This window comes from Indicator indicator, chromosome 21, assembly GCF_027791375.1.
Source record: "Indicator indicator isolate 239-I01 chromosome 21, UM_Iind_1.1, whole genome shotgun sequence".
Taxonomy (NCBI): Eukaryota; Metazoa; Chordata; class Aves; order Piciformes; family Indicatoridae; genus Indicator; species Indicator indicator.
In genome coordinates, this window is record NC_072030.1 from 3,775,914 (window position 1) to 3,794,038 (window position 18,125).

An 18,125-nucleotide genomic window follows, 5' to 3' on the forward strand; every position below is an offset into this window, starting at 1 on the left:
CTTCCCCTGAGGCACCCCCAGGCAGGCTTGTGTGCGGGCTGCAGCCCAAGGTGAGGCGATAGGAACTGGCTGGTGCGGGACAGGCACTGCCTGGTGCAGGGCAGCCCCTACCTGTCCTCCAAGGTGTCCTCCACTTCTGCATGCTATGGGTTTATCTTCATGGAAACCTGCCAGCATCCTTCAACTCTTGGACTTTTATACTTCTGTTTTTTTCCTTTTTTTATTTTTTAAAGGTAAGAGTGAGTATTTTTTCCTCTCGATCTGTGCCCTGCCATGCAGGTCTCTGCTTTTTTCTACAGGAGTGGGGTGAATTTGGGGTTTTACCCTGTGGGGTACCTATCCTGGGTTCCTAGGACCTCAGGAGGGAAAGGCAGCAGATGTCAAAAAAAAACCCAAAACTTTTTATGTGTAAGCAAAACTTGGATCTGCATCATGTGGTAACATTTCTGGTGTCGCTGCTTCCTCGGTGCTAAATCTTGACTGATTCCCTTCTCTTTGCATTGAGATCTCCCTTCTGAGATCCTTCACTCCCTGAGAGGACACCAGAGGAAGAGTGGTCAGGGATTGGAACAGGCTGCCCAGGGAGGTGGTGGAGTCACCATCCCTGGAGGTGTTCAAGATATGTGTGGACATGGCACTTCAGGGCATGGTTGATGGCCATGGTGGTCTTATGTTGATGGTTGGACTCAATCATCTTAAAGGTCTTTTCCAACCAAAACAAATGATTCTGTGAATTGATGGTTTACACAAAGCCAGTCTGCTTTCAGGGCTCAGGGGCTCTGAGGGCAGCAGTGGGCACCTTTGCTTGGGCATGGTGATGGCTCATGACCTGTGGAGCTGTATGGGTATGGTGGGGAAACCAAGCCACCATGTATCTTCCTCCGTGATGGAGGTTTGTGGGATGGTGAAAAATAGGGCCCAGTCATCCTTTGGGAGGGTGGGATCCTCCCCTTCTCCCCACACTCATCCTTTTGGATGTCATCTTGCTTGTACAAGCTTCAGCCTGACTCTTAGGAGCTGTGGCAGCTCTTCCTCATCCTAGATTTGCTGGAGAGTTCCCTCAGTGTTTTCAGCCCTTTGTCAGATGCCCTGTAAAGTGATGCTAAAATAAGAGTTATGATAAGATCTCAACAACTGGGCTGGCTGCACCCAAGAGTATGGAGGAAAGTGTGACTTTTCTGGCAGGGATGATTTCTGGGTTTGTCTGTCAGAAGGATGCAGAATGAAATTTTGGTCTCCTTTTGAGATCCTGAGGGCTTCTGTTTTCCTACCTTCCTTTCCAGGCCTCTGTGGAAGCTGGAAAAGAGAGGGAAACAGAGCTGAAAATGTGGGGGCAAGGGCTGAGTATGTGAAGTGACAAAATAGTTGGGATGAACTGGCTCTCCTGAGAGCCAGAGAGTCATACAGACTGGTGCTGGACAGTCAGATGAAATTAACTGAGAGGCAGGGCATGGGGCATGGAAAGTGGTGCTCAGATGAGGAGTTGAAGGAAAGAAAAGAAAAACAGTTGTGGTGAGGAGTTTAAGGCTGAAAAGGGAGAAGGTAATGGCTGGGCAGAGAAGCTGTGAAGAGGACGATACAAGGATTCTGGCTTGAGGGCAAGAAAGTGAGGTGAAGGGATGAAGAGCATAGTAAAGGGAACCATGGACAGTGCTTGGGACAAGCAACCTGGAGAGGTAGTCAAGGAGCTCGGGCCAGAAGGGAAGACCAGAGGACAGCATTTAGACTAGATGGATAGGACTGGATAAAGGTTTGGTTACATTACAGGCAGCATTAGGCAGAAAAATCAGCAGAAACAGTGAAAGTTCAGATTTGGTAGTGCTATAAAGCATCTGTGATGTGTGCTAATTTTTAACAAATGCTTTTGGAGGATGCAGCTTGGATAATGTGGGGTTTTTACTGGTGATTTAGAACCTTAATTTTGCTGTGCTTTGGTTGTTCACCTGTGAAGCTGAGGTACATTAGTACCTTTCCTGTAACAACAGTGGTGTGAAAAGAATTCATTAATTTTCGTAGAGGTCTCGGATACTGTGCTGAAATAATTAAGTTGGTCATGGTCTGTTCTGTCTTCAGAGAAGGATTTGACCATGGTAGATTTACTGTTCAAGGTGAGCCTTCAACAATACAAATACAGCAAAACTTCAGATCCTTGTTTGTTAAATATTTTTTTGCTCTGTGTTCCTTTTTTTGGTTGCACTGACTGAGACTCTGGCAAGTGTGTGTGATCCTGTAATTAAGGGCAGCGCTGAAATGTCCATCTCCAGAGGGCTGAGCAAGGTTTGCCTGCGAGACTTTCACCCTAACATCTAACTTCTCATTTATAGGCTGTGTTTGTTTGTCAATATAGTTGATGTTTTAATCACAGAATGGTAAAATGCATCAGGTTGGAAGGGACCCCCCCGAAGGTGATCTTGTCCAACCCTTCCGCAGTGAGCAGGGACATCTCGAACTAGGTCAGGCTATTCAGGGCCCCATCGAGTTTAACCCTGAATGTCTCCAGGGATGGAGCCTCCTCCACATCTCTGGGCAGCCTGTTCCAGTATTTCACTACTCTCATTGTGCAGAACTTCCTCCTGATGTCCAACCTAAGTCTGCCCTGCTCTAGTTTAAAACCACTGCCCCTCATCCTATCACCACAGGCCCTTCTAAACAGTCCCTCCCCAGCCTTCCTGTAGATCCCCTTCAAATACTGAAATGTAGCTCTAAGGTCTCCCCAGAACCTTCTCTTCTCCAGGCTGAACAACCCCAAATCTCTCAGCCTGCCTTTGTAGGAGAGGTGTTCCAGTCCTCTGATCTCTGTGGCCCTCCTCTGGACTCTTTCCAGCAGGTCCATGTCCTTCTTGTGTTGAGGGCCCCAGAGCTGGACACAGTATTCCAGGTGAGGTATCAGCAGAGAAGAGTGGCACAATCACCTCTCAACCTGCTGGCCACGCTGCTTTTGATGCAGTCCAGGATGCCACTGGCCGCCTGGGCTGCAAGTGCATACTGCTGGCTCATGTCCAGCCTCTTGTCCACCAAAACTCCCAAGGCCTTTTCTGCAGGGCTGCTCTCCATGTCATCATCCCCCAGCCTGTATTGATATCGAGGATTGCCCCAACCTAGGTGCAGGACCTTACGCTTTGCCTTATTGAGCCCCATGAGGTTCTCCTGAGCCTACCTCTCCAAGCTGCCCAGGTCATTCTCGATGGCACCCATCCTGCCTCTCTGTCTTGTCAGCTACACCACTCAGCTTGGCGTCATTTGCAAACGTGCTGAAGGTGCCCTCAGTTTTGCTGTCGATATCGCTGATGAAGATATGGAACAGCACTGGTACCAGTGTAGATCCTTGAGGGACACCACTTGCCACCTGTTTCCATCAGGACATTGAGCCATTGACCCCTACCCTTTGGATGTGATCATCCAACCAATTCCTTATCCATTGAACAAATCAAATCTGTATCTCTCCAGTTTAGAGAGAAGAATGTGGGGGACTGTGTCAAACAGAAGTCCAGATGGTCTTCCCTTGCCCGTTGATGTAGTTACACCATTGCAGAAAGCCACTAGGTTGGTCAGGCAGGACTTGCCCTTGGTGAAGCCAGGCTGGCTGTCTCTTTTTTTTTTGGTGATGAAATCATTAGGCTCAGTGCCTTTTAATTTTTTTTTCTTTGCAAAACTGACCATTTTCACAACAGTCAGATCATCTGGAGTTGGAGTACAATGAGCTAGGAGCAGATGAGTGAGAGGAATCTTCTTCAATAAAGGAAATTAAAGATCACTTGGGACATAATTATTGAACAATGCTTTGAGGCTTTGAAGATACATAAGCTACCATTCATTTGGTCAGTTCCCAGAAGTAGTTTGAGGAATACTTGTGTGAACCTATCCAGTGCTGGCTATTTCCATTCTTGTCTGATGTTTGAATTGTGTTAGAACCCTGTGTAGGAGTAAAACATTTCGCTAAGAAGGTATAAATCCTAAATCCTCAATTTCTGGTTCCATATTCTCCTATTTCAAACACCTCTTCCCCCTTCCCCAGGTCAGTATAGACTAAAGCAGACCCCTAGGCACATTAAATGACAGTAACCAGTTTCTATTTTTTTTTTTTTTGTCCCTGAAGGTTGTCATGCTGCCTTCTGTTACTTGACATCTTTTGGGTTTCCCATCATGTCTGTAATGATTAAGAGAGAATTCTGAGCACACATTGCCTCTGTCCTCAGCAGTTATTTTTGCTTTCCTGGGAGACAATAATTGTGCTGCTTGTCTATCTTCATTGCCACGGTAGTAAGTACAGAGGGGACGTGGGATAAGCACTTCAGTATTTCTGTAGTATGCTAAAAGCCTTGACTGCTTCTGGCAACCTGTTGACAAAGTCCTGTAATGAAGATAAGCAGAGAGGAAACAAAAGGTCTCTGCTCTTAAGTGGGCAGAGAGGGGGATGCAGAAATTAGTTTCTGCTGCTGCTACTAAGTGCTGCATGCTTCCACACTGTGTGAGCATTTAGGCCCTTACAATGACTGTAAATCAATTGAGATAAATGTAGGAAGAACAGCTTGAGTTGCTTGTGTCTTCATCAGGACAGAAATTGTCTTTATTCCTGCAAGGGGTTTTGGCAAACCGATACTCTTTAAGTCATACCATATTGCTCATCTGCAGGTTCTATTAACTTCTTGTTTAGTAGAGCTCTGGGAAGTTGAGGTTGAAGCAGTCGGTACCTGAGTTGTGCTGCCTTGAGGTGAGCCCCTTGTACTGGTTTTAGGGCTATGCCTTTAAATTTTTTCACAGATTTTTGAGCAGAAAGTCCCTGCACAGTGCTGAGTATCCTTGGGTGAAGGATCCTCCCCAAATTTAGGATAAGTTCTGCACCTCATTTCGCAGGTGTCGGTTGCTGGGCAGGTGCTGGGGTAAGAGAGAGCAGAATTGGAACATGACCTGGCACTGCTGGGTTAGAACTGCTTGAAATGAAGAGGGAGGGAAAAGCAGTGCTGGAGAATTGGGTTTTCACTGTAGGCAGTGAAACAAAGTGGTCCATTAGGGTTGATTTTGACCCTGTGAGTGATCTCTTAATTTTAAAAGCAATATTGGTGGAAACGTGTCTTTGCACTTGTCCTACTTGATTCCTTCTAAAAAGAGCTACCCCTTTTGCTTAAAGGGAAGTGGTGGTGTTTGAAATTACTATCACACAAAATTAAACCCATACAATGATTTCAGACTTTTGAAAAATGCTCTCTTAAAGATTTCTCACCATTAGAAAGTACACAAAGACCTAATACAAGAGTCAGGCATGGACCATTTCCTGTGGTGAAAACCCCTGCTGTCTTGAGCTACCTATGCCTAAACCTACTTCTTCTATGCCAAATTCCAGATTAATCTTGCCACCTGCAAGGTGGCTGTATAAATGACACGAGGGGGACATTTTTAGCTCTTAGTTTTCATTTTTGCCGCATAAATGGTGTGAGGCAATCATGTCATACTGCTGTGGTTTATGGCATTATATCATGTGATTGCCTGGCCTTTTGTGGCCTATTCAGTGATACAAAATGGAGAACATTAGATTTTTTTTTTTTTTAATAGGACAAGAAAATTGTTTTTGGCACCTAATGCCCACTAAACCATTAATCTAAATCCTTAGTTGTGCAGGCTGTGTACAGACCGAATGAGCCAAGTTGGTTCTGTGATTCTGAGAACAAGGATCTATGAGTCACAGTACTGGAGCAGTAAATACTGTAGCTGGGCACTGAAGTTTTGCCTTCCTTAAAAAAAAAAAAATCTCATTACAGTCTTTCCCCCATCCTCTCTCCTTGTATGATAACATTTCTTACTTAGTTACAGATGAGCTTTATGGCCCACTCTGCTATAAATAGGAAAAAACAGCACAGGATCACTGCAGCTGCATGGATTGTTTTACTGAGGCTGTCCTCCCCCTGTGTATTAGGGGTGACTGCTCCCTCTAAGTTTTCACTTGGCATGGGTGGGAACAGACACGTCCTACAGCAGACAAGTTTGTGTTGTAAAGCTTAGTTCTGTGTTGTATTCTGCCCCCCCCCCCCTTTTTTTCTTTTTTTCTGTCCTTATCCTTTTCCTCCCTTTTGTTTCAAATTGTTTTTTAATCCTCAAAGGTAGCAAAGACACTCTGAGGGTGCAATATGTGTAAAACTGGATCCTGGAGATTAAATACTCATTGCTTCGCTGATGAAAGCCTATCTACAGATGGCATTCAGACCTGCCTCTGCTTTTCTCTCTCTCTGCTTTGGCTCATTGTGCATGACAATGCTGAAAGTTTAAAGCTTATTCTTGGGGAAAACAACAAAGCCAAGATGTGTGGGAGGAAGAGTGGGGTTTGAGTGTGTGTCATGATTTTTCTTGGTCTGTGGATGTCTCTACGGATGTTCATCATGCTGCTCGGAGAAACAGCACAGCCTTTAAACACGGTGCTTGTGGAATAATTTGGCAAATGCCAATGATTTGGAAACGTTATGTACTGCACTTTACCTCAAGTTTTCCTTTTGAGAGAATCTACTGACAAGTTGTGGTAGGAGGACTCTGCGCAGTATTAGTTACAGTCACCTTATTAAGGAGATGGTGGACATTGTTTAGGCTGACTTCGTGGTAATTAATTATGAAGCTAGAACAAAATTAAGTTTCTTTTTTGTTTTGTTTTGTTTTGTGTTTGGTAGTATTGCCCACACATTTAAAAGTCATGGTCCTCTGTGTTAGCCTTTTATTCTCTCATGCTGGCAGTGCTTTTAATGTCTTTTGATGTCTTGAGAGTACCAGCTTTCGGATGGGATATTCTGCCTTTCTAGCTTCATGCCATCCTGGTAATTTCAAAATGTAGCCATTAAAAACAACAAAAAAGTAAACATTATTGCTGTTGTTATTGCTAATGGCAAGAAAAGCAAGAAATAGGGGGACACATGTGGCAGTTCTATTTAAATAAAAGCTTATTTTCAGAAACAAAGGTTTATGGAGCAAAAGGCAGCTCTTAGTACCCCAAGCACGTTTGCTGTTACGGATGAACCCACAGCAATGGATGCTATCAAACTTGTCATATTTTATTCATGAGTTGTGGTATGCTTGGGTGAAATAAGAAAAGCAATACACCAAATCATAATTATGGTGTAAAAAGATAAAACAGTTATTATTGTGACATTTTGGGAAAATTCCTAAATCTCAAATAATTCATCCCAAACGTGCAGGGAATGACTTGAGTCCGTTAGCTGGGTTGATGATTCTTTCCTGGGGGTGGGGGTGTGTGGAACACTTCACAAGTAAAATTTATACTTATTTTTGGAGAATATGCACAAATGTGTGCTTAGATGTGTTCCAAGAAACAAAGACAACTAGGATATTGAATATAAACATAAAGAGGCTGACAGCAGAAATTATACTTCAGTAGAGAAGGGCTTTGACAAATGTATTATGCCTCATGCTATTATCATGCAGTTGATAAATAAAACAGACACCCAGGATTTGATTTGCTTTAGCAATACCACGGGAGTGATTTTTTCCAAGAGAAAGAAAACAGAAGGGTGCATTAGGTCCTGAAAAACATTTGCTTAATGCTTGTACAAATCATATACAGAGGATAAAGAAAAACCATAAGATTTTAGTAACAAATGAGCTGACTGCTTTAAAAGTAATTAAAAAACTATTTAGAGTGTCAAGGCATTGGGAGGTTTTGAACCAAGGGAGCACTTTCAGCATATGCTTGCTCTGAACTTTATGGATAATTTCATTACCTTTAGTTGGATTATTCATGTGATGAAAGGCTTTACTGGGCTGGAAATTAAAACCTTTATGTAGGTGTAGCCAGGTCTGTTAGCTGCCGTAAAGGAGCGTTAGGCATTGTAACCTCTCTCTGCAAGTGGAGAAACCCAGTCAGATGTTTCTGTTTTGCTGAACCTTTCCTGTTAATGAACTGTTTGAAACTAAGATTTTGATTGACGTGTTTGAGAGCGCAGGTTTTCACCAGCGAGGCGAATTCCAATTTCTGTGTGACCTCCCTGAAGACAGACTGGGATTTCAAGACACTCAGACATTCAGCTTCTGTCCTATTTCAGTGAGATGTGATACTTAAAATATCTTTGAAAAATCCAGGTTATGGGTTACTTGTTGGCTGTGTCTGTCATACTCATTTTAAACTTAGGAATCCTAAAGCGCTTCAGAAGTATTTGCTGTTACTACTTATTTTTAATGCTGTTGTCAGAAAGTATGAGCAGCATTTATTTTTACCTGCAAGAAGGAAGAGTGCTCAATGAGAAATTGGAATTATTGCATATTGCTTAAGTTTACAAATGGCTCAATCTCTCTGATTGCTCTATTGAAAAAGCTTAAATTTTGTTTCTATATTCCAAACACATTAAGGGTTATAGTGGGAGGAAGTAAGTCCAAACTACAATTAGTAGTTATCTGCAGAACTTCTATATCTGATTTTTAGTTCTGGATGCTTCTTACCTTCTGATACCACTTCTGGTTCAAAAGTTTCTTTTGAAGAAATGTTGCTGAAGAACATGTTGGTGTTGTCAAGTTCAGTATATGTTAGCTGGTTTTAAAAGTAGTTTTGTGGTTTTGGGGTCTGTGACTTTGAAGCATACCTGAAAATGTTTTGTAGACAGGGAGGGAAAAGAATTGCTTAGCTTGCTTCTGCAGGAAGCCAGGACAGGAAGAGTGTTTTCAGGTGACTCATTATTTTGTGTCACATTAGCATTTAATTTACTCTAAAAATAGACCCCTGAAGTGGACAGTCCTTTCAAGTGGACAGCCTATGGTGCTGATTGATTCTTAGCAGTTTACTGCTTTGTCCCAACGTTGCACACATTGCCACTGGCTCTGTTCAAAGCTGAGTGTTGCTGGTGTACTCCATGCTCTCTTCTGTCAACATGTTGTTATTTTCCAAATTTGCAAATAACAATCTTTAAAGCCACAGGGGTGTGATACCTTATCTAGTGTAGATAAATGCTGGAGAAGATGTTGTAATCAGTGACTCCTGAACTAATTAACCAACGCCACATGTAATTTGATTAACTCACGTGATTTAAGAGCAGATTATCTGCTTTTAGTGGTAGCGTAACTTCTGGAGCGTTTCTACCATGCATTTAATTGAAGGGATCAACCGTTTGTAAATAGTCTTGCTTTCAGCATGAGTCCCATGAGGAAACAACAGAGCCTACTTGAGAAGGCGAGCCTGAGCTCAGTAGCTGCTTAAAATATTGGAAAGAAGTTGAAGTGGCTGCCTTGGATAACAGGTGATATGTAGCCTCAGCAAGGCAGCCGCCGTTCCAGGCAGGAGGCTTGTTGCAAAGCTCTTTGGCTCACTCCAGCTTTCTGGTTCTGCTCCATAATGGCCAAATGGTTTAAAGACTGTCAGTCGTGCTGTGTGTGTGCCCAGACCTGCTGCTCATCCTTCTGCTGCTGGAGAGAAGACTCCATCGCTTTTCTTGGTTGTTCTCTCCATTTGGGTGGAAAAGACAAGGAAGGGCCCTGGAAATGTGTTACCCTCATGCAGCAGTTTCTCAGCACAGGCTTTGCTACAGCTTTGTGGCCCCATTTTTCCTCTGTCACTTTGGGCACCTTTTGCTGGCTGGGGCTTGAGAAGCAGAGGTGGCCACCTTCTTTCTTGGCATGTGTTCATTTCCAAGTCCTGTGTGGTATCTGCTGCTCTGTTCCATAGGACTCAATTTCCATGGCTCAGTTTGAAATGCTGATAAAGCAAACAAAGGACTTTTAGATTCTCTGACAGCTACTTAATTAACATGAGTGTGGTCATTCTAGCTAGTGCTCGAGTCAGGCCAATTTTCAAGAAGTGATGAGTCTGACATTAAGCCACTGAATCCACTAAATTATTGGTTGGGGAGAAAAATGGGATTTGATAAGTAGTCTCTGTTTGATTTCTTCAGTGACTCAAAATTCTGCTGTCCCAGGCATCTGGAGTTTTAGGATTGGATTTGCAGTGGCCTCCTGAAAGGAACGAAATATATATGTGTGTGTGTATATATATATATAATTTTAAATGCTAGATTAAATTTGTTGGGAGAGACCTAGTTGTAAACTAGTTTACAAACATGCATATGGGAATGGCAGCAATATATGAACAGTTCCTGCCAGGGTAGCTTGGCACCATGCAAAAGGAGAGTTTACATGGAACTACACTGTTTTCCCACCTTCTCTAGCAGAAGTGCTTTTGCTGTATAGTCATGGGAACTTACCTTTGTAACATTAGCTATTCACCCTGGTAATTGCTCCATCCTCTAATTTAATGAAAACCCATTAAACCGAAACAATAATTAAAATGAGACATCATCTCTGTAGGAGGCTTGCATATTAAAATCACCAAGCATTTCACTGCAGACGGGTCTTATTCTTAGGAAATGGTGTTTGAAGCAACGTGTAAAAAAAAAAAAGTGATTTATAATGAATACTCATAATTCAGAAAGCTGTGCAGTTAGAACATGATTTCCCACTGTTTATTACCAACTCCGAGTGGAGCCAGCAAGGCAAAAACGTTTACAATGGCTTTTTGTGCTGGTGAGAATACCTAGAAGCAGAGATGTGCTCCCGAGAAAACATTGTGCCCTCTTTGGTCATCCCTGGCAGGATAGCTTTTAAGAGAAGGGTGAGGTGTGTTCACCCCTCTCTCTGGGTTGCTGGCAGATCAGACAGGTGTTAGTGGTCACCACAGTTGCAGTGCAGGGGTCCCCAGAGATCAGCATAGTGCTTGCTTAGCACCTTAATGTAAGGCTGCAGTTATTTTTCTGTGGCAGTAGCTCACAGCCTGCTGAAACCTATGCTTTAGCCTGGCTTGGAAGCAATGTAGACAAGTGGCAGGTGGGGTGGATGAATTTGGGTCTGTGCTTAAGTGGTGTCTGGGTGTGGTGCAACTTGGCTGATGGGTTCCTGTGGGCTGTCTTGAGCCTTAGTGCCAGTAGCCTAGTTAAGCACCAAAAGTGCTCTGAGGGATACACCTGGCTCTGTGCCTGTTCCCATGACAGGAGCATGTTACAAAGTCTGGTTTTGTTTGCATATAAGGAGAAAATGGTGTGAATTTGCTCCTCACAGCTTAAAATAAAATATGCTATTTGCAGATAACTATATTCTGCCCTTGTTAGGCAGGGAGGGACAAGTATCCTGAGTGTTTCCCTGCCTGGCAGTGAAAGGACCTTTTGTTTGGGAGAAGATCCTCATGGTTGGTGTTAGCATCCTTCTGTGAACTTCCAGATCCGTTAGACTGGAGTGGACTCAAGAGGAGCAGGGAAGAGTGGACGTCTATCACCACTAGTGCACTGGATCCCACTTGGACTTGGAGACTTTGGTAAAGCATCTCCCTTCAGTGAGCAGGAAGGGTTTTATGATGCTGTTGTATGCTTCCATTCTGAGCAGCGTTTAGAAATTCTCTACGCTGAGAGCTGCTTGTTTTGGATCCTCCTCCTACTCTCAGCTCCCTTTTTGGATAACTGATGACTTAAAAAAATGGAGGCACTGTTTGTTTGTTTATGATAGAGGTTTCAGTTTTACTGGATTTTGCCCATAGCAATATAAAAGCAACGTATGCTGCAATATTCACTTCTTAAATTGCTGTAGCTGAAATCCAGATTCTGTCTTGTTGTACAGTTAATTTCTACTTGCTTGTCCACAATGACTGTACAGAGGTTCTCCTGAAAGCAAGTTGAAACACATTGCTTCAAGATGATTGAAGGTACCAATTAAGTAACATGTTCTGCAGTATGTCCTCTACCAAAGCAAGGAAATAAAAGGAATAGGTATTCAAGCAGGCTAGTGGATGATGAAACCTATCTATTGCTTTAGAAACCATGGCTTGATTTAGAACTGAATTTTAGTATTTTTCCTGTTAAAGAAAAATCCTTTTCTAGATGGATTGGGATTCAGCTTGTAAGAACTGGTGCATGTTTTCCACCATTTAAAATTCCAGGCCAAATGGAATAGCTCCCTTAGTACCATGACTTGTGGACACTGTCATCAAAGTAAATGACAAGAATTATGCCTGCTTTCCTAGCATGATGCTTTTCTTTGTCTAACTCATTTTGCCCGCTTCTGTGTGGTAACAGCTTTCTTATACTGTTTCTAATGAAGCTTCTCCCTTTCTTTTATTTGGGGCTTCTGATATATCCTGAGCTATAAGTGGCAAAAGCCTGAGATTTTAATTTTCAGTTGCCAGAGCTGGTAATGCATTGACCAGTGGATCCACACAGATAGGCATGACTTGAGGGCCTCAGTCATGTTTGTAATCCTGAGTTATTGTACCTTCTTAATTCCATTTGTCATGAGGGTTAGAATGACCCAAAGTACCAGTACTTTTCACACGTACAGGGTAATGCTTGCCCTGACATCACTGGCCCCGGAGCACCATGACCATTCACCTGGACTGGTCTTCTGATGAAGTGAAACCAACCCCATGCTAAAATAAAATTCTGAGTCTTATTTTGAAGGTCCTGAAAGTGAGTATTGTGAGTAATTGCAGCTGCAGGTAAAATTTACCAAAGTGGCTGAGTGTGTAAGAGCTTGTTGCAGCCAGGCAGCGTGCTGTGCTGTTCCTTTGCAGATCCTGGCTGGAGTCATGCTGCTGATCCCCTGTGTAAGGTTAGCCCTGGATGTTGGTTCTTCTGGTAGCTCTTTTTGGTTTGGTAAGGCTGTGCTTCACAGGGGCTGAGTGCTCTCATGCAGGACAGGGCAGCCAGGAGATGGCAAGGTGGTGTCCTTGGGAACTGGAGTGCTAGCATCAGGCAGGGAAATGTGGGAGGGCAGTGGCAAACTGCACCATTGCTTTGTGTTTGATTTTTTTCTTCCTTGGACTTGTGGCTTTAAAAAAAAAAAAAGGCATTAAAATCAAGCAACAAGTGCTCTCTCTCAGACCCAGGTGTACTTCCTGCTTCTCTCTTTTGCTGAGGGTAGAAAGTTGCCTTCACTTGATGTTCTGAGATTTGTATCTGTTGATTTTGAGATAATTGTATACACTTGCAAATTTTTTTTTGGCTTGCTTAGTTTTAGAAACAGTCAGGTATGTTTAAAAAAAACCCCTCCAAACAGTCAGTATTTCAAATTAAGAAACTATAATCACATAGAAGGACATATGAAAGTCATATCTATGTTTGTTTACTTCTTTTTTTGCTGAGATTGCATTATCATTCAAGTGTGCAGTGATGTTTCACTGAAGATTACTGTATAAACCTATATTGTTCTATATTATGGAGGAAATATGACATTTCATTACAAGCAGACAGTTATTTTTATGGAGAGCATAAAGAGTATTTTCCCTTTCAGGCACCTGTGGTGAGGAGGTGTATGTATTCTCAATTTTTCTTTTCGTTCTTTCTTTTTATTTTTTTTTTTCTTTTGAAGTGTGAAAATCAACCTGAAAATAGAAGGCTCTTACTCTAAGTGGATCATACTGCCAGTTCATTTGTATGCTACCTTCTGCACACAAACAGGTGCCATGCCCAGCGATTGCGTGGTGTGAGGAAGGACACTGCCGGAGAGGGGTGGGCAGGCTGCCCCATGGGGCTGAGGTGATGCAGGGCTGGCTGGGCCATGCCTTCAGGGAGGCAGCATGTGGCTCCTTCCCAGTAGTCAGGCCTCAGGTTGTGAGCCCAAGACTGTGGTCATCACCCTGACAGGCTCATCTTCAAAACGCTACATGATGTGCCTTCTGGATCCCCATGAGCCTCGCTGGGCTCCTCAGCTTTATGAGTCTAGCTGAAGGCTGGACTTTTGCCATCTTGGTGCCATTGTTGGTGAGGTTGAGTTGAGAACAGCATTTCTGTAGACATTCCTGCATCTGTAAGGACATTTTTCAGTTGTATAGTGGTGGTGGGTGTCTGAGGCACTGGTAATGAGTAGACCTTCTCCAAATAAATAGCAGCATACTTTGATGTGTGTTGATTTTTGGAAAGCCAAGTTATCAATCTTCCTTTGTATGAATTACACTAGAATAGTGTTGCAGAGTAGTACACAAGTACTGTTTGTCATCTAGTAGTTTGAATCCAATTTTCTGGAATTTCAGAAATTGGGTCTGAACTGGTTTTAATCAACAGAGAATGACTATAAGGTGTTGGATGTGGTTTTGGTGTGCTCGTGTGTATCAGTGTGAGAGCTGAAATCCCCCCCCACTGACAATAACCAGGCTAGCTCAGTCTAGATAGCAAATGCAAGCTGTATTTACAAGAAAATCTGCAATCTATGATGAAATGCAATGGATATGTACAAATAGACACAATTGACAACATTTACAAATATATGCAATCAGCAGAAAAGCACAATCAAGCTCCCTTTGCTTCCCCCCAAAGGGGCCTTTCCCAAGGGGCCTCTCTCCCAGGGGCTGCCTCCCCCCAGACCCCCGGCAGAAAGCAGAGAGTTAAGAGGCAGAGGCTGTTAGCTTAGCTCCCCAAGGTTAGTGTGTTATCTTCAGCCAGGAGAGAAGCAGCAGCAGCCAGACAGCCCAGCAAGCAAGTCAAGAGCTCCGACTCCGACTTCCTCAACTTTGTTTTGATAGTGGTTCTTAAACATTTCTATCCATCCAATGGAAGTGTTTAGAACAATCATTATTATCATAGAATCAGTCAGGGTTGGAAGGGACCACAAGGATCAGCCAGTTCCAACCCCCCTGCCATGGGCAGGGACACCTCACACTGCATCAGGCTGGCCAGAGCCTCATCCAGCCTGGCTGCAAACACCTCCAGGGATGGGGCTTCAACCACCTCCCTGGGCAACCCATTCCAGGCTCTCACCACTCTCATGGGGAAGAACTTCTTCCTTATGTCCAGCCTGAATCTCCCCACTTCCAGCTTTATTCCATTCCCCCTACCTGATATCCTAAAAAGTCCCTCCCCAGCTTTCTTGTAGCCTCCTTCAGATACTGGAAGGCCACCAGAAGGTCACCTCAGAGCCTTCTCTTCTCCAGACTGAACAGCCCCAACTCTTTCAGTCTGTCCTCATAGGAGAGGTGCTCCAGCCCTCTGATCATCCTTGTGGCCCTTCTCTGGACAACCTCCAGCATGTCCATATCCCTCTTGCAACAGAGGCTCCAGACCTGAATGCAGTACTCCAGGTGGGGTCTCACCAGTGCAGAGGGAGAGAATCACCTCCCTTGACCTGCTGGCCACACTTCTCTTGCTGCAGCCCAGGCTCTGGTTGGCTTTCTGGGCTGCAAGTGCACACTGACAGCTCCTGTTGAGCTTCTCATCCCCCAGCACTCCCAAGTCCCTCTCCTCAGGGCTGCTTTCCAGGCAGTCCTTGCCCAGCCTGGATTTGTGCTTGGGATTGCCTCGATCCAGATGCAGGACCCTGCACTTGGTCTTGTTGAACCACATGAGGTTGGCTTGTGCCCAGCTCTGCAGCCTGCCCAGGTCCCTCTGGATGGATCCCTTCCCTCCAGCCTGCCCAGGTCCCTCTGGATGGATCCCTTCCCTCCAGCCTGTCTGCTGCACTACACAGCTTGGTGTCATCAGCAAACTTGCTGAGGGTGCACTCAATGCCACTGTCCATGTCACCAACAAAGATGTTGAACAAGACTGGTCCCAGGACTGATCCCTGAGGGACTCCACTTGTCCCTGGCCTCCACTGGGACATGGAGCCATTGACAGCCACTCTTTGGGTGCAGCCATCAAGCCAGTTCTTTATCCATCTTGTGGTCCACCCATCAAACCCATGTGTCACCAGTTTGGAGACCAGGCTGTGGTGTGGGACAGTGTCAAAGGCTTTGCTCAGGTCCAGGTCAATGCCATCAGTTGCTCGCCCCTCATCTATTCATGTTGTGACCTGTTCATAGAAGGCCACCAGGTTTGTCAGGCAGGATTTGCCCTTGGTAAACCCATGCTGACTGTACCCAATCACCTCTTCACTATTCTTCTCTCTCAGTAGTGCCTCCAGGAGAATCTGCTCCATTGCTTTCTTACACCCAATACTGACTTATTTAGATTCTTTAGCTTTCTCTGCTTGAACTTTGAGAAGAAAAATTAAAAAGACAGTTTTAAACCATCACATCGTGACTACAAAGAAGTATGTTTCTAGCTGAAGCATTCAGTGCATTGGTTATTTATTCATGATTGTGACCTTTGGCTTTGTACAAAATTTGGTGGATAGATGATGGGATGTGCCTTTATGTCTTGGCTCTTCTATAGAGACAAAATGTTGGAGTTTGCCAGGTGTGACTGAAGTTTTAGCACACATGTCCCACTGGCAACACTGCCTATGCTTTCATGTGGAAGAATTGTTGAAAGCTTTGCTAAGGGATGTGTGATTTCTGGCAATTGTGGCACCTTTAAGCCAAAAAAAAAAATATTGAGATACTAAGGTTCTTAACCTTCAAAACAAGGATAATTATCTCCCTCTCACTTCTTGGACATTTTATCTCTGAGTCTTAATTGTACCTTGGAACTCAGTACCAATGAATTGCCTTGTCTGTAGAGCAAACTGGGTACTGGAGAATTTAATGGTGTATGGGCTGCATAGGTTTGTGTCTCCTGCATCATCTTCAGCTTTTTAAAAATAAACTAGATAACATTTAGGACCAGTAATAACACTTACTAGGAGAAGGTAATGATAAAGATAATGGAATCTTACAGATAAATCATGATCAGGTGTTCTGTGCTGGGTTGTTTATTCCTCTGTTCCCTTTTCTCATGGCAGGTGGAAATGATTTTTTTTGTTCTTTGAAGATTTTTTTTCCTGTGCTATGATAAAAGTGATGTTGGGCAAACCAATAGTTTGATGCTGTAAAGCAGGCATTATATTTATTTTTCAGGTGAATTTGAGCCTCTGGCAAAGATTTTTAAATGCTAACATTATTTTTGCTGTCTAATATGCAGCACATTTCATAGGTGAACTGTTCAGAGTGCAAGGGTGTTTGGGATTCTGAGTGTGTAGGCTCATTTGGAGGGCTTTAAGTTGCACAGGAAAAACTGAGACACCCAATTACAAAACATGCTTGAATACTTTTTCCTTGGAGTTTGGTTTCAGTCCATGGCATTCCCTCAGTAGTCGTGTTTTTGAGTTTCAGGTTGTTTCTCAAGCCAGCCTCTCCTCTTTCTGTCTGCAAAGCCTCATTTAATGACACAATATTTTTTTCCTGTTTTTTTTTTTTTCCCTCTTTTCTTTTTTTTCCTGCAGTGAAATTCTGAATTGTAAATCCCATCACTCCTTTGTGTGTTACAGCACTCATGCTGGGCCGGATTCTCAGGATTCAGTACAGTTCCTCTATGGTTTTCTGCCAGCTGAGAATTTGTGCCAGCATTTCTGGCTTCAAAGTAAACCTTTGGACAAGAAGCTCACTGGGCTTCTAAATGGTTGTGACATCCAGGAACCACAAGTGGCACAGGTCTTGCAAATGTGTGACAAAGGCCCAGCATGAGAGACATGGCAAGGGGTGGGGAGGTGAAATGCCGTGATTTCTCCCTTTTGTCCTTAACTGCCTCTCTAGTGATGATATATTGTGAATAAAAGCAGGAGATGAAAATGAATGTGGTGGGAGATGGCACATTTGAATCTTAGGAGATCAAGCTGAGAAGGCATGTGGTTGCTTGGACATCAGCAGAATTAGTGAGGCTGAAGTGTTTCTGCATCTGCCTGGTCAGGCTGTGGTTTAATAAATATTGTATGAGCTGTCACGCTTTGCTTGTTCAAACTGAGAAATCCCTGAAAGGATGGTGGGTTGCAAGTGTGTCCTGTATTTATTTCCCAGGCAGAAGCACAGCCATATAGCATTATTAGGAATAATACATCTCTGCCTTACGCAGGGCAAGGACAGGTTTCCTCTGATGTATGGATGGAGAGGTGGTAGCGGAGTCGGTGGTAAAGACTGAAATTGGAGCTTGGTGAATTGTGCTGGGAGAGGCAGCGGCTGAGATTTCTCAGAATTTAGGAGCTGATTTATCTGACTGCAGCACACCTTATTTACAGCAACTTAATCTGCTCACAGCAGACACAAACGGCTCAGCATCCTGTCAAAAATTCTCTCAGAAAATCAGTAGCTGACCAGTTGTGAACTTGTCAAAGTGACAAGTGGCTGTGCTGACAGAGAGGGCACTTGGGTTTCTTCTCTGAGCAGGTGCAGCAGTAGGGGAGCGTGGTAGAGGGTTCTCAAAAATGAAAAACGCCGATGGGAAAACGAAAAACGAAATCTGAATCTTTCTGGATTA

At 43.7% G+C, this 18,125-nt stretch overlaps 1 protein-coding gene across 2 annotated transcripts in view; it reads left to right on the forward strand.

Annotated features, from left to right (window-relative positions):
- NELL1 (neural EGFL like 1) overlaps window positions 1-18,125 on the forward strand; it is a 310,625-nt gene that overhangs the window by 9,835 nt on the left and 282,665 nt on the right. The window lies entirely within an intron of this gene.